The sequence below is a fragment of the Mus caroli genome, unplaced genomic scaffold, assembly GCF_978045245.1.
Source record: "Mus caroli unplaced genomic scaffold, Mus_caroli_1 scaffold_13, whole genome shotgun sequence".
In the NCBI taxonomy this organism is placed as follows: Eukaryota; Metazoa; Chordata; class Mammalia; order Rodentia; family Muridae; genus Mus; species Mus caroli.
This window is the reverse complement of record NW_028227268.1, coordinates 8,577,994-8,591,597: the sequence shown is the minus strand read 5'-3', so window position 1 is coordinate 8,591,597 and position 13,604 is coordinate 8,577,994. Positions and strand designations below refer to the sequence as shown.

At 46.2% G+C, this 13,604-nt stretch overlaps 1 protein-coding gene across 5 annotated transcripts in view; it reads right to left on the bottom strand.

Annotated features, from left to right (window-relative positions):
- The window catches only part of Slc39a11 (solute carrier family 39 member 11), a 404,384-nt gene that overhangs the window by 318,793 nt on the left and 71,987 nt on the right, over nucleotides 1–13,604 (bottom strand). Inside the window, exon 1 of one of the 5 annotated variants that reach the window (XM_085829441.1) lies at nucleotides 1,686–1,707. The exons of 2 other annotated variants lie outside the window; for them this stretch is intronic. The gene's annotated coding sequence lies outside the window, so the exon portion shown is untranslated. Of the gene's footprint in view, nucleotides 1–1,685; nucleotides 1,708–13,604 lie in introns of those variants that run through there. 2 more of the 5 variants (XM_085829440.1, XM_085829442.1) reach the window with 2 other exon arrangements.

Below are 13,604 nucleotides of genomic sequence, written 5' to 3'. Positions count from 1 at the left end.
ATCAAAGTCTAATGATTGAGCGATCCTGGCGAGTAAATACTCACATCCTAGCATCCTAAGCTTCACTTATCTCTAAACAGGTCTTTGTGCACACTGCTTATTATCTATGAGGTATTTTGAAAGTTGTGCTCCTTAGTTAAATTCCGCTTGTGTGATATGATGTGGATTTGTGTGACTTTTCTCCTAAGCAAATCTATTAGGAAGCCCTTTATAATCCCAGTTCTATCTAACTCTAACTCCGAGTTCCGAGTTCCACCTACATCAGTCCAGCTACTCATGCCAACTGTCACCCCACAGGCTCTGTGCCGTGTCAGGAGGTGACCTGGAGGGAAGGTCTTATGCCCCCCAAGAGACCCGCCACCTCCCAGGCCAGGCAAGGTGCCACATGCCTGTGACCTACTACTTGGGGAACTGAAAAATAGGGATATGGCTAAGAACCAACGTGAGCTATACAACAAGACCCTGTCTCAAAAACAAACACCAGCTTGTTACTGAACAGCACAAAACAAGGCCCAGGGGGGCGAGGCCTTCAATTCCAACACACACACAAAAAAGGGTCGTAGCACTCCCCCACTGTGCTAGCCTTGAATGCAGTGCCTTGGATGTGCCACAGAATTCTATGGAATGCCAAAATGGATGGAGTTGAGATTAAACAAAACTGAGTGCACCAAAAAAACAAAAACAAAAACAAAAAACTAAGCTAGAGCCAGGCGTGGTGGCACACGCCTTTAATCCCAGCACTTGGGAGGCAGAGGCAGGCGAATTTCTGAGTTCAAGGCCAGCCTGGTCTACAAAGTGAGTTCCAGGACAGCCGGGGCTACACAGAGAAACCCTGTCTCAAAACAAACAAACAAACAAAAAAAACCAAAACTGAGCGCACTCATGGGTTCACACCCGTTGCAGCTGGAGAGCAGCCACACAGGGAGTCCCTGAATTTTCCTACTTTCCTATGCATTTAAAATTTTCAGAATGGAGAGTTAACCAAGACTTTTGGTTGGTTGGTTGGTTGGTTGGTTGGTTGGTTGGTTGGTTGGGTTTTCTCTTTGTTTTTGTTTCTGTTTTGTTTTTAAATCAACCTGCCCAGGGTGTCTCCTGCCTGGTCCCTTCTTTTCCACTTTGAGCATGCGGCCTCCTGACCTTCCTCTAAGGTCACAGACAGACTTCTTGGGACCCACCTTGCCCACCCTGTTCCAGGCACCTGGTTAAGCTGTGTGAAGCATGAGGAGCCTCCCCTCCCCCACTCCTCCTCTGTCTCCCTTTAACCCTTTCTACTCAAGGCCACCACCCTGTCTCCTCATTCCCCTATTTAAGTCCCTGCTTCCCTCAAAGTGAGTTAAATGTAATCTCCCGTTCTAATCCTGTTTAGAGAACAGGTGTCCACCCCCCTAGGGATGGCAGGGACGGTGTATGGTTTCTACAAAATTGTCCTGGTCTCCTTTCTGTTGGGGTAGGGAGAAAAAAAAACTTGAGGAGGTAGGATTACAGGTCACAGTCCATAATCAAGGGAAATCAAGGCAGGAAATGAAGCAGAGACCACAGAAAAATGCTACACATTGGCCTGCTTCCCCTGGCTTGCTCTGCTAACTTCCTTAACACAGCCCACAATCACCTGCCCAAGGATGGTACCCCAGGGGGAATGGACCCACACGATAATCAGCAATCAAGAAAATGCCCCATAGCTATACCTGTAGGCCAATCTGATAGAGACAGTTCTTCAGTGGAGATTCCTTCCTCCCACATACATCAAATGGAGAAGCGTTAACTGTGCCAGGACTTGTGTCTCTTCAGCCCACACGGGAGAAGCTAACTTCACGGATGACATCAGCACTCAGTCCCAGGATTTCAGCCTTGTGTTTAAATACTCGGTCCCCAGCTGTTAGTGCCATAGGGGGGAGGTTGTGTTATGAAGCCTTTAGGAGGTGGATTCTTGCTGGAGGAAGTAAGTCACTGGGCATGGACTTTGAGCTTTAATGCCTCTACCTTTCTTTGGTGGTTTGAATAGGCATGGCCCCAACAGATTCAGGTGTTTGAAAGCTTGGCCATAGGGAGTGGCACTATCAGGAGGTGTGGCCCCTTTTGGAGAAAGTAAGTCACTGTGGAAGCAGAGGCTTTGAAGCTCAAGCTATGCCCAGTCTGGCATGCAGTCTCCTTCTGCTGCCTGTGGATCAAGGTGTAGAACTCTTGGCTCCTCTAGAGCTATGTCTGCCTGCATGCTGACATGCTTTCCTCCATGATGATAATGGACCGAACCTCTAACACTGTGAGCCAGCCCCAATTAAATGTTTTTGTAGAGAACATGTAAATGAGAAGTAAGATCAGGATCCAGTAGGATGCTATAGCAGTGAGCAATCAGTTCATGTCAGCTGTGTGTAGTAGATGAGAGTGATGTAATAAACCATGATGTAATAGCCCATGATGTAATAACCCATGATGTAATGACCCATGATGTAATAACCCATGATGTAATAACCCATGATGCAATAACCCATGATATGATAATGGCCCATGATGTAATGACCCATGATGTAATGACCCATGATGTAATGACCCATGATGTAATAACCCATGATGTAATAACCCATGATGTAATAACCCATGATGCAATAACCCATGATGTAATAATGGCCCATGATGTAATAATGGCCCATGATGTAATGACTCATGATGTAATAACCCATGATGTAATGACCCATGATGTAATAACCCATGATGCAATAACCCATGATGCAATGCTAGAGTGTGATTGGCTAGAGCATGACTATGACCTTGTAGCAAATGAAAGCAGAGGTTCACAGCAGGCAGGCAGATAGAGTGCCTTGATGCTGAGACAGTAAAGACCGTAGTGCCAGCTTGCTTTCTGACCAGAAGACAATTGACTGTGCCACCCTCACAGCATCAAGATCTCGGAGCTGTGCTACTGAAGTTAGGAGGGTTTACCATCTTTATCATTTGCTAGGTGGACTTTTAAAAAGTCTCATTTATATAATATATAATAGAGGGTGTGAAAACTGCTGTGCACATTACATATGTAATCATATCCACAACCTCTAGGAATTGCTCGCTACCCTACCCTTCAATGGAGTCTCTCCATCCCCCACGATGCTCTTCCCCTGCCCCGCTCACCAGACAGGGAGCATCTTTCCATTCTGTCCTCCCAACAACCCAGTTTCTGTACCTCTGGGATCAGTCTAATCATGTCCATGACTCCTGCAGCCCCCACGCCACCCCCAGGACTTCTCACTGCCCTTGAGGAAATCGAACTCCCCTCTTCAGCTCCTGGAATCTGGCCCCAGGTCCTAGCCAGACAGACCAACAACCTCTGGCCCCACAGACCTGTCTCCTTCTCACAGTGTCTGCACCTGCTGCTGACTGCCTGAAGCACCTAGCACACAGGGTCACCTAGCTGGACCCTCCTGTCATTCAGACCTTGCTTCAAATGTTACCCTTCAAAAGGGCATTCCTTGAATATCTGACCTAACACAGACCTTTCTTGTCTTCCTTGTTCTCCCTAAGGGCAAACTCCTGAGAACAGCACCACGCCTGCCTTGTGTACCTCTGTCTCCCTGGGACTTAGTGCAGAGCAGATGGCCCCTATTTACTGAATGAATAAATCAGCCAGGGATAAGAGCTTTATCTGTTGGCTGCACTTTATAAAGACTTTCTTAAGAGTTATTAGGAAAATGATGTGTGTCTGCTGGATCAAATTGTTCCAGGAATCCCATTGCACCTACCACGGTATCACGCAGAGGTTATCAGCAAAAATAATTTTGCTCTTATCGCTGCTCAGTGAGGCATTTAGTGATGGAGTTGGGGAGCGCTCCTAGCATCTGCAGGTTAGAAGCCAGGAGTGTTAACTCTCCTACAGTACCCCAACTCCGGGATAAGGAGCTATCTGACTCAAAATGTCAGCAGTATAAAAGCCAACCTTGTGACTCTCTGGTGTCATCCTATACATCTCAGAGAACAAATCACTCAGTAACATTTTACATGAGTCTCAAGAAGACTCTATTGAGCCAAGGAGACAACTCGGTGGGTAAATGTATCTGCAGCCAAGCCTGAGGACCTGAGTTCTAGCCCCAGGACTGACACAGTGGACGGTGAGAACTAACACCCACAAGTTGTCCTCTGATATCCATTCATGCACCACAGAATGAGTGTATACACACACACACACACACATCCTACAACTAAACAAAACAAAACTTAATTTAAAAAAAAATATTTCTTCAGTCACTGGTCAGAATGTGACCTACCATAACACTTGAGAACTGACAGTCCAACTCATCTTCATACCCCAGCACAACTTGAAAATCGCTACAACAAACATCCCACTAGCTCTGCTCCTTCCCAGTCATCTGAAACTCTCTGGTAGCATCATCACACTGGTATATCCCAAAGCCACATACATGGTAACTTCTAGAAGGACTCTGGCAGTGTGATCTAGCTTCTTCTCTGTTGTGGTAAAACACCATGACCAAAAGCAATATAGAAAAGGAAATAGAGGAGTCTGGAGAGTTGGCTCAGCAGTTAAGAGCCAACTTAACTGACTGCTCTTCTGGAAGTCCTGAGTTCAAATCCCAGCAACCACACAGTGGCTCACAACCATTCATAATGGGATCTGATGCTCTCTTCTGGTGTGTCTGAAAACAGCAACAGTGTACTTACCTATAATAAATAAATAAATCTTTAAAAAAAAAAAAGGCAGTAGATTATTTTGGCTTACCCTTCCAGGCCACAGTCCAACATTGAGTGAAATTGGGACATGAACCTAGTGGCATGGACCATGGAGAAACACAGCTTGCTGGCTTGCTTCCAGGGTGATGCTTATCTAACTTTCTTACACAGCCCAGGACCACCTGCCTAAGGAATGGTACTGCCCATAGTGGCTTTGAGAGGCCAAATCTTATAAATTCAGGCTCCATTTTAGAGAGCTTGAACTCAATCAATCTAAAAGTTATTTAGTTATTTTCCAAGTTATCCCCTAACAGAGCACAAGCCTAGCTCCAATCTCCAAGCTAACACCCAACAAGACCTATGTCTCCAGGTTACACCCCCAACAAGACCAGCATCTCCAGGTTATGCCTGCAACAAATGTGCACCCCCAGGTTACAATTCTGCCTCCTGCCTAATGACCACCAATGTAGAGGGAAGCAGTAAAGTTTATGATACGGCTCCCAACACCAGCCAATTATGCTAAAGGTCATAATAGCTTGCACACTCACCCCACACCCCACTTACTCCTTACTATAAAGTCTTGCCCTGATAGATATTCGGGGTTCCTCATCACAAAAACCATCCTGTGCGCTAAGGGCCCAAGCTAGCTCGAATAAAAGGCCCTACTGTGATTACATCTGATTAGCTATTGTCTGTTTTTTGGGGAGGTTGGGTGGGGGGGAACCACTAACATTTCCCTGGCACTACTGGTTGGGCCTGCCTACTTTAAGACAATCCTCTCACAGACATAGTCATGGACCAATCTGATTTAAGCAAGAATCCTCTCACAGACATAGTCATGGACCAATCTGATTTAAGCAAGAATCCTCTCACAGACATAGTCATGGACCAATCTGATTTAAGCAAGAATCCTCTCACAGACATAGTCATGGACCAATCTGATTTAAGCAGCTCATCACCCAAGGATTCTCCTCTTAGATGTCTAGGCTGGGTCAAGTTGACAGTTAAGAGTAACCAGGACAGGGGACACAGTGGGACAGTGCCTTCACAGTTGGGACAGATCTGCCTACTCCCCTTCAGATTGGCTCCTTGATGCAAACAGGTAAACCATAAAGAGAACATTCTACCTAGCCTCTAACCTATGCAGAGAAGTCCATAGCAACCAGGCACCACGTCTCTGAGCCTTGTTGCAGACAAGAGCTGTTCTCCAGAGCTCAGGAAAGAAACAGAGTCAGCACTCTGGCCCCTCCTCGCCTTTGTCTAACATTTGGCTCTAAGCCTGTAATACAAATGCTCTAGAGAGGCTTAGGCATGCGATCCTGCTGACTTATGGAAATCCACTGTAGAGATACAAGGTCCTAGTCCTGAACAAGGTGTTTAAAATTCATACTTGGCTTGCTCGACTGCTAGCTTAATAAGATACCAATTACTAAGTAAAAACCACCAAGAATTGAATATGGAATCAACCCTCGGGTGATATAATCTGAGACAATAATTAGCAGAAATCAATTTTCCCGTTCCCTACTGGTGTTGCTTTAAATAACTCCTCCAAACCAGGCGTGGTGTACCCAGCCACTCCAGAAACAAAGCAGGGCCATTAGAAGTTCAGAACAAGACCCTGTCTCAAAATTCAAAACAAAACCTGCCTTTTCTCCTATCTCCCAGTCTGTAAGTCCACAGAGGCTGTGTTAACAAGCATACTAACAAAACAGATCTGGCTCAATGTTTTAAGTTCAGTTTCCAGCCTACCCCATCGCATCGCCACTCACTGGAGTGACCTGCTTTGTCCAATTCCTCAGCAAATGTACACCACACATCAGTGATGGGATGGGATGTGGGAGTTGCTGGGTGTGCACCAACATGGGGCATCAGTCCAAACCATGGCTTTACCATGCTGCTCAGATACCTTGCTATGCCCTATGTTGGCTGTACCGCATAAACCAAGGCTTAGTACTGAAGCCTTGTATTATTCAAGGATGCCATGGACACTCATGCCTTCCTTCCCCTGAGGGATGTTGTGGGTCTCTCCAGCTAGGTAGGACAGAGCAGCAGAGCATGTTCTCCTTCCTAAGGGTAAGAGATCAACGGACCATGCAACCCACACCGGGGGCCATGGTAGCAGGGAGGAGACCATATTTGAGGCACGTAGACAACGCTGAGAAACTGACCAGAGATCCCTCGGAACCAACGCTCTGAAAATGCGTGGTTTCTTCTTATTCTGAAGTAAGGTTTATTTTTGTGCCAAAAATTCGACTTGTTCTTTTTTGCCGTTGTTTTGTTTTGAAACAGGGATTCTTTGTGGATCCAAAGAGGGCTCTGAATTCCCCGATCCTCCAGCCTCAGCCTCCTACATGCTAAGACTATGCAACCACACCTGGTTCTGTTTGCTGTACTCAGAAACCCTCAGAATTAGCCCCAGAAACCACAGACACTGAATATGCTATGGATGGATGTTTAGAGATTCGAACCAGAAATCCAGCAGCATCTCCGAACGGGCGGTCACATACCTGCTGCCCAGAGCTATCTACCTGCACCTATAAACTGCTTAACCATGGCATCTGGATCAGTTACGCTTCTCATTGACGGAACCATCTGGTAAAAGCAGCTTCGGGAAGGAAGGGGTAATTCTAGCTCACAGCTCAAGAGTAGAGTCCATCCTGAGAAAGACATGACAGGCGGGAGCCCAAAGCAGCTGGTCACACTGCAGCCGCAAACAGGAAGCAGAGGAAAAGTCTCCTCTCCCCTCACTTCTTTTTATTCAGCCCAGGACCCCAGCTCACAGACTGGCACCACCCATAATTAGGGTGAGTCTTCATCCTTCCTGGAAACACCCTCACAGATACACTCAGAGGTGTGTTTCCACGGTGATTCCAAATCCTAGACAAGCTGGCAATCAGAATCAACGATGACGTCATCCTTATATAATAAAAGGATCTTTGCCCGTGTGATTAGGTGAAGGGTCTTAAGGTAAAGAAATGATCGTGGGTCACGCTGTGGGTCCATGACATTCCAGTGGTCCCGATGAGGGACAAGAGGGAGACAACGGGAAAAGAATAAAGGCAGAGGTGGCCCTGGTCACAGAGATCAGCGAAATGCAGGCAGAAGCCAAGGTCAGTGGGCAAACACCTGAAGCTGGAAAGGGTCAGGAAATAGAGCTACCCGGAGCATCTGGAAGGAATGCTGCTTTCACATACCTTGACTTTCAGGACTTGTAACCCCTAGCCGGTCACAGCGCTGGAGTTCAAACTCAGGGCTTTGCAAAGCAAAAGCAAAAGCGAGCAGTCTCCCTCTGAGTCATAACCAAACCCCAAATCAATGTAGGTTTAAACCACCGAGATTTTAGCTTGTCACAGCAGCAAAAATTAACTCATACACCTCCTTTTGCTTGGAAGCAGTGGCCCAGTGAACCACCAGGAGCCAGGCCGGATCTTGCCCACTGTCATTACTATAGCAGAGAATGACATGGCTTATGGGGCCTGGTAGGACATCAAAATGGGAAGCCCCTTATTCAAAACATAGAGGGCAGAGGCTGGCACAGTAGCATATATCCTTTATCCCAGCTCTTAGGAGGCAGAGGCAGGCTGACCTCTGTGAGTTCAAGGCCAGCCTAGTCTACAGGCAAACCAGGGATTTATGGTGAGACTCTTGTTTTTTTGTTTCTGCTTTTGTTTTTGGTGTTTTTTTTTTCTTTAAATGGAGGAGAAACGGTGTTCAGGAAGGTATTGGAGGGCTGGAAAGATGGCTCAGTGGTTAAAACATTTGCACACAAATATGAGATCAAAAATTTGGCTCTCCAGACCCCAGAGTGGTGCAAGTCTGTAACAAGAGTGCTCTTGCCATGAGCTGGGAGGTGATCACAGGAGACTCCTGGGAAGCTCACTGGCCAGTGCATCTGGCGTGTGCAACGGTGATAAAACCCTATATCAAGCAAGGTAGAGGCCAAGATTAGCCTCTGACTCCCACATGCACATTGTGTGTACGTGTGCACACATGCGCACACACATACACACACACACACACACACTTGAGAATACGTGCACATACACATGAAAACATTATATACGGGGGCGGGGGGGAGCAGAACAGACAGACAGACAGACAGACCGACAGACAGAACAACATACAGGTTCCATTGTCCTTTCAGCATTGCTTCCAAAGCCCAAGATAGAAGATAAAATGATTAAGGATCTCAAGGCAATGAAACCTAAGAATGAAGCCAAGTTTGGGTCTTTTGAATGACTGCATCTGTTGGGTGGGTGGTGTGCCAGAGGCTGGTGTAACAGGAGCCAGGTGAGGAGATCACAAGATCAAAGCGGGAACTTGAATATATAGGAGGATTTAAAGAGAGGAAAAGGAAGGTAGAATGGATGTACTTATAATCTCAAGCACACACACACACACACACACACACACACACACACAGATCGAAGTGACAAATCAGGTGAAGGTTAAGGATTTGGTCAAACTGCCCCCCAAAAGGTTTAGCACTAGAAGGCTATAGACCAACGGTTCTCAACCCTCCTAATGCTGTGACCCTTTAATACAGTTCTTCATGGTGTGGGGACCCCTACCCGTAAAATTATTCCATTGCTACTTCTTAACTGTAATGTTTGCTACTGTTATGAATCTTAGTGTAGATATTTTTGGAGATAGAGGTTTGGGTGGCACGACCCATGGGTTGAGAACTCAATACGTGAGACCTACAGCCAGTCAGCCCAGGTAGGGAAGCAGGAGGCAGCCCCAGGAATCTCAAACTAGAGCCTGAGTACCTCAGGCCGGAGCCTTGGATTGAATATTGGAAGGAGAATATCCCTAACTCATAGTGGGAATTAAAAGATAGACAAGGAGAGGAAAAAAGCAGAGGAACCCCAGAAATAAAAAGTGACTGGGCTAGGATCGGGGCCTCCAAGCTTCCTCGGGGCCTGAGGAATGGTTAAGAATTGGGGCAAAATAAATATGTTGACTCAAAAGAAAAACGCACCTGCAGAGACCTAAATTAATGAATGTTTAGCTTAACGCCCATTAGCCCTTCTTAATTATTGACTTTAGTATTCATAAAAATTTAATCTCGTTCAAGAACTAATCTGAGGGCTGACTTTTCTCACATCCAGAGAATTCTTAAGTATGCACAACACAAGCCAAGAAATCATAGCCAATCGTAAATTAAATGAAGCTTAAAGATAAGCACTACAAAAGCAAATTTACAAAAACTTCTTTTTGATTTGGGGGAGGGGTTGAATTTCTTTATTTGAAATGTAGGAGCATTTTAATCTTTGGTACCCATTTTTTTTTCCTTGAAAAACAAAACAAAATAAAACAGAACTTTCAGGTATCAATAGACCTGGGATGAAGTCAGAGCAAGGGTTTCAAGATGCTATTCTTCCAACAAAACTCATCCCATGCAGTTTGGCTGATGCCAGAGAGAGGCTGGGCATTGCCTTCCTCAGAGGAGGGTAGCTTCCTGCTGATACCATCACACCAGGGAATGTGATCCAGAAAGACCTCCAAAAGATGCGGTGTTAGGGAGGGAGTGTGAGAAAAAGAGTACCTAGTGCGCGCGCGCGCGCGCGCGAACACACACACATACACACACATACACACACACACACACACAGAGGGGAAAGCCGGGATTGTATTAATTTCTCCTGTTGCTGTGATAAAATATTCTCATGGAAGCTACGCAGGAAGAAAGGGTTTCTTTTGGCTCAGAATCCAAGGGTACAGTCAATCATGATGAGAAAGTCACAACAGCAGGAGCTTGGGGCAGCTAGTCACACTACATTCATAGCCAAGAAACAAGAGAGGTAAATGCTGTGTTCCGTCCACTTATTCCTTATACAGTCCCAGATCCCAATCCAGGGAATGGTGCCGCCTACAGTGGGTGGGGCTTCCTCCTCCATTATCCTAAACTGAATGCCCAGAGACTTGGCTCCAAGGTGATTCTAGACCCCAAACTGAGTTTAACCTTTGCAAAGCCAGTCCCTCGCCCGTGCACAGTCAGGAAGGGAGCAGGAGAAGGAACTCCACAACCCACGGCACTGAATGGAGGCCAGAGTTGATCATGTAGGTTCTGAGTGAGGTCCACTGAGGTCTTGTGAATGGATTGCCTCTGAACATAAAGATGCTCACACCCCAGGCCCCAGAACCTGTAACGACGTCATCTGAAGAGCGGATATCATTAAATAAAACCTGAGGGTGCGATCATGTGATTTAAGCAAGTGGCCCCTAAACTCAGTGACACTTGCACTGTAAGAGACAGGAGGAGCAGCAACTCCGGTGGCTCGAGGGTTTGCTCGAGGGTCACACCGTGGGAGGAGCAATGCGGCGGCTCTGGGACAGACCTGGAGATCATTCGGAGACAGAATCAGAAGGTAGGGCAATGTAGACACAAGCCAAAGAAGGCAAGGAGCCACCAAAAGCTGGAGGAGGCCGGAAACCCCTCCTCAGGACCCTTCAGAGACTGTGTGGCACTGGTGACACCTTCATCTTTCGACCGTTGGCCTTAGAACAGCAAGAGAATAAAATATCTACACTACCTGGTAGACAAGCATTTTGCTCTGGTTTTTATCAAGCCAGCCCTAAGAAACTAATAGACGCAGATTTTTGTCATTTGTATGACAAGAAAGTGAGGAAGCTCCAAATGCTAGCGAGTCAGAGCATTAGCCATGTGGACTAAGGGCACAAGGACTTTGGTATATTAAAAAGTATACCAGTTGTCTGCCGGGCGTGGTGGCGCACGCCTTTAATCCCAGCACTCGGGAGGCAGAGGCAGGCGGATTTCTGAGTTCGAGGCCAGCCTGGTCTACAAAGTGAGTGCCAGGACAGCCAGGGCTACACAGAGAAACCCTGTCTCGAAAAACCAAAAAAAAAAAAAAAAAAAAAAAAAAAAAAAAAAAAGTATACCAGTTGTCATCACAATAAGAAATTGATATGCCCCTGACAGAGGTCAGACAGGAAGTCATTCCAATTGTTCATTAATAGCTGGAACCCTGGGTCAAAATGAAAACAGAAGAGACCCCTGCCTTTCTCGGGCTCCTTCCACAACTTAGAGATATTTTTATTAAGCTATAAAAATGCTGAATCAAATCTTTTTTAATTGATCTATTTATTTTTGTTTTAAGTCCATTGGTGTTTTGACTGCACGTATGTCTGTGTGAGGGAGTCAGATCCCTGGAACAGAAGATACAGACAGGTGTAAGCTGCCATGTGGGTGCTGGGAATTGAACCTGGGTCCTCTGGAAAACCAGCCATTTCTCTTAACAGCTGAGCGATCTCTCTAGGCCCCAAATCAAATCTTTCTGTGACTACTTAATAAACCCAGCCAAGAAACCAAGACCCATTGTACTGGCTGGTTTTGTATGTCAACTTGGCACAAGCTGGAGTTATCACAGAGAAAGGAGCCTCCCTTGAGGAAATGCCTCCATGAGATCCAGCTGTAAGGCATTTGCTCAATTAGTGATCAATGAGGGAGGGCCCCACCCATTGTGGGTAGTGCCATCCCTGGGCTGGTAGTCTTGGGTTCTATAAGAAAGCAAGCTGAGAAAGCCAGTAAGTAGCATCCCTCCATGGCCTCTGCATCAGCTCCTGCTTCCTGATCTGCTTGAGTTCCAGTCCTGACTTCCTTTGGTGATGAACAGCAATGTGGGAGTGTAAGCTGAATAAACCCTTTCCTCCCCAAATTGCTTCTTGGTCATGATGTTTGTGCAGGAATAGAAACCCTGACTAAGACACCCCTAATACTGAACACAAGACTCTCCATCTTTCTGCCCAAGTCCTCTTGAGCGCTTTGACATCCTTACCAGTTTGGAACTCCCAAGTGTTCACGAGAATTGTCACAACTAATTTTAATCTGTCATTTCTCAAGAATTTTCTCCCTTCCATAGGCCAGCTGCAGAATGGGGAAGTGTCATGTGACCAGAGGCAAAGTCCTAAGGAAGGCATCCTCCTTCATTGTACATCTACCCTGCTCCCACAGGCCCCAGGGCTGCCTGTCACCACCAGACCAGCCTTGACAACTGAATGACCTCTGACTCCCTACAAGATCCACAGACTGCTGGTGAGGCCTTGGCTCAGGCTACGAGCCTCCAACCCTGCTGAGCCCTCCATATACCAGAGGCCCCAGCTCCTCTGAACACTTCAGACTCCTTACATGTTCCCAGAGAGCCATGAGGTCAAGGCAAGATATCTACACCCCGGACTCCTTTTCTCCTTCCCCAACCCAGAAAATTAGAATACATAGGCTTTGCATTCAAACCAAGTGACTGCCAGGGCTCACCTAGTAGACTTTAGAAAGTATATCTTGATATGGCTGTGTCTGGGGTTGAGAAGGCTACACTGAGTTCTTCTAGAACCTTTGGTAACACACTCTCTTTAACAAAAATCTACTTTGTATTAATTTTAATAATCATTGCGCAGTTCTCTGCTGACTATAAAGACTAGACTAACTCAGCTCTATAACCCACAACCACAAAATGGTTTGAAAGGGTCTGGAGTGATGGCTCAGGAGCTAAGAGCACCGGCTGTTCTTGCAAAAGATACTGATCAGCTCCCAGCACACATATGGTGGCTCACTACCCAACAGCTATAACTCCAGTTCTAGAGGATCCAGGTCCCTCTTATGGTCTCTAAGGTCACCAGGCCTCATGAGGCATACATCCATAAATGCAGACAAAACATGCAAACACATAAAATAAAAATAAATCTTTTTTTCTCACTTTTTAAAAGATTTTATTTATTTGTTTTGTATATATGGCAAGTACACTGTAGCTGTCTTCAGACACACCAGAAGAGAGTATCCGATCCCATTACAGATGGTTGTGAGCCACCATGTGGTTGCTAGGAATTGAACCCAGGACCTTTGGAAAAGCAGTCAGTGCTCTTAACCACTGAGCCATCTCTCCAGCCCAATAAATCTATTTTTAAAATTGGTT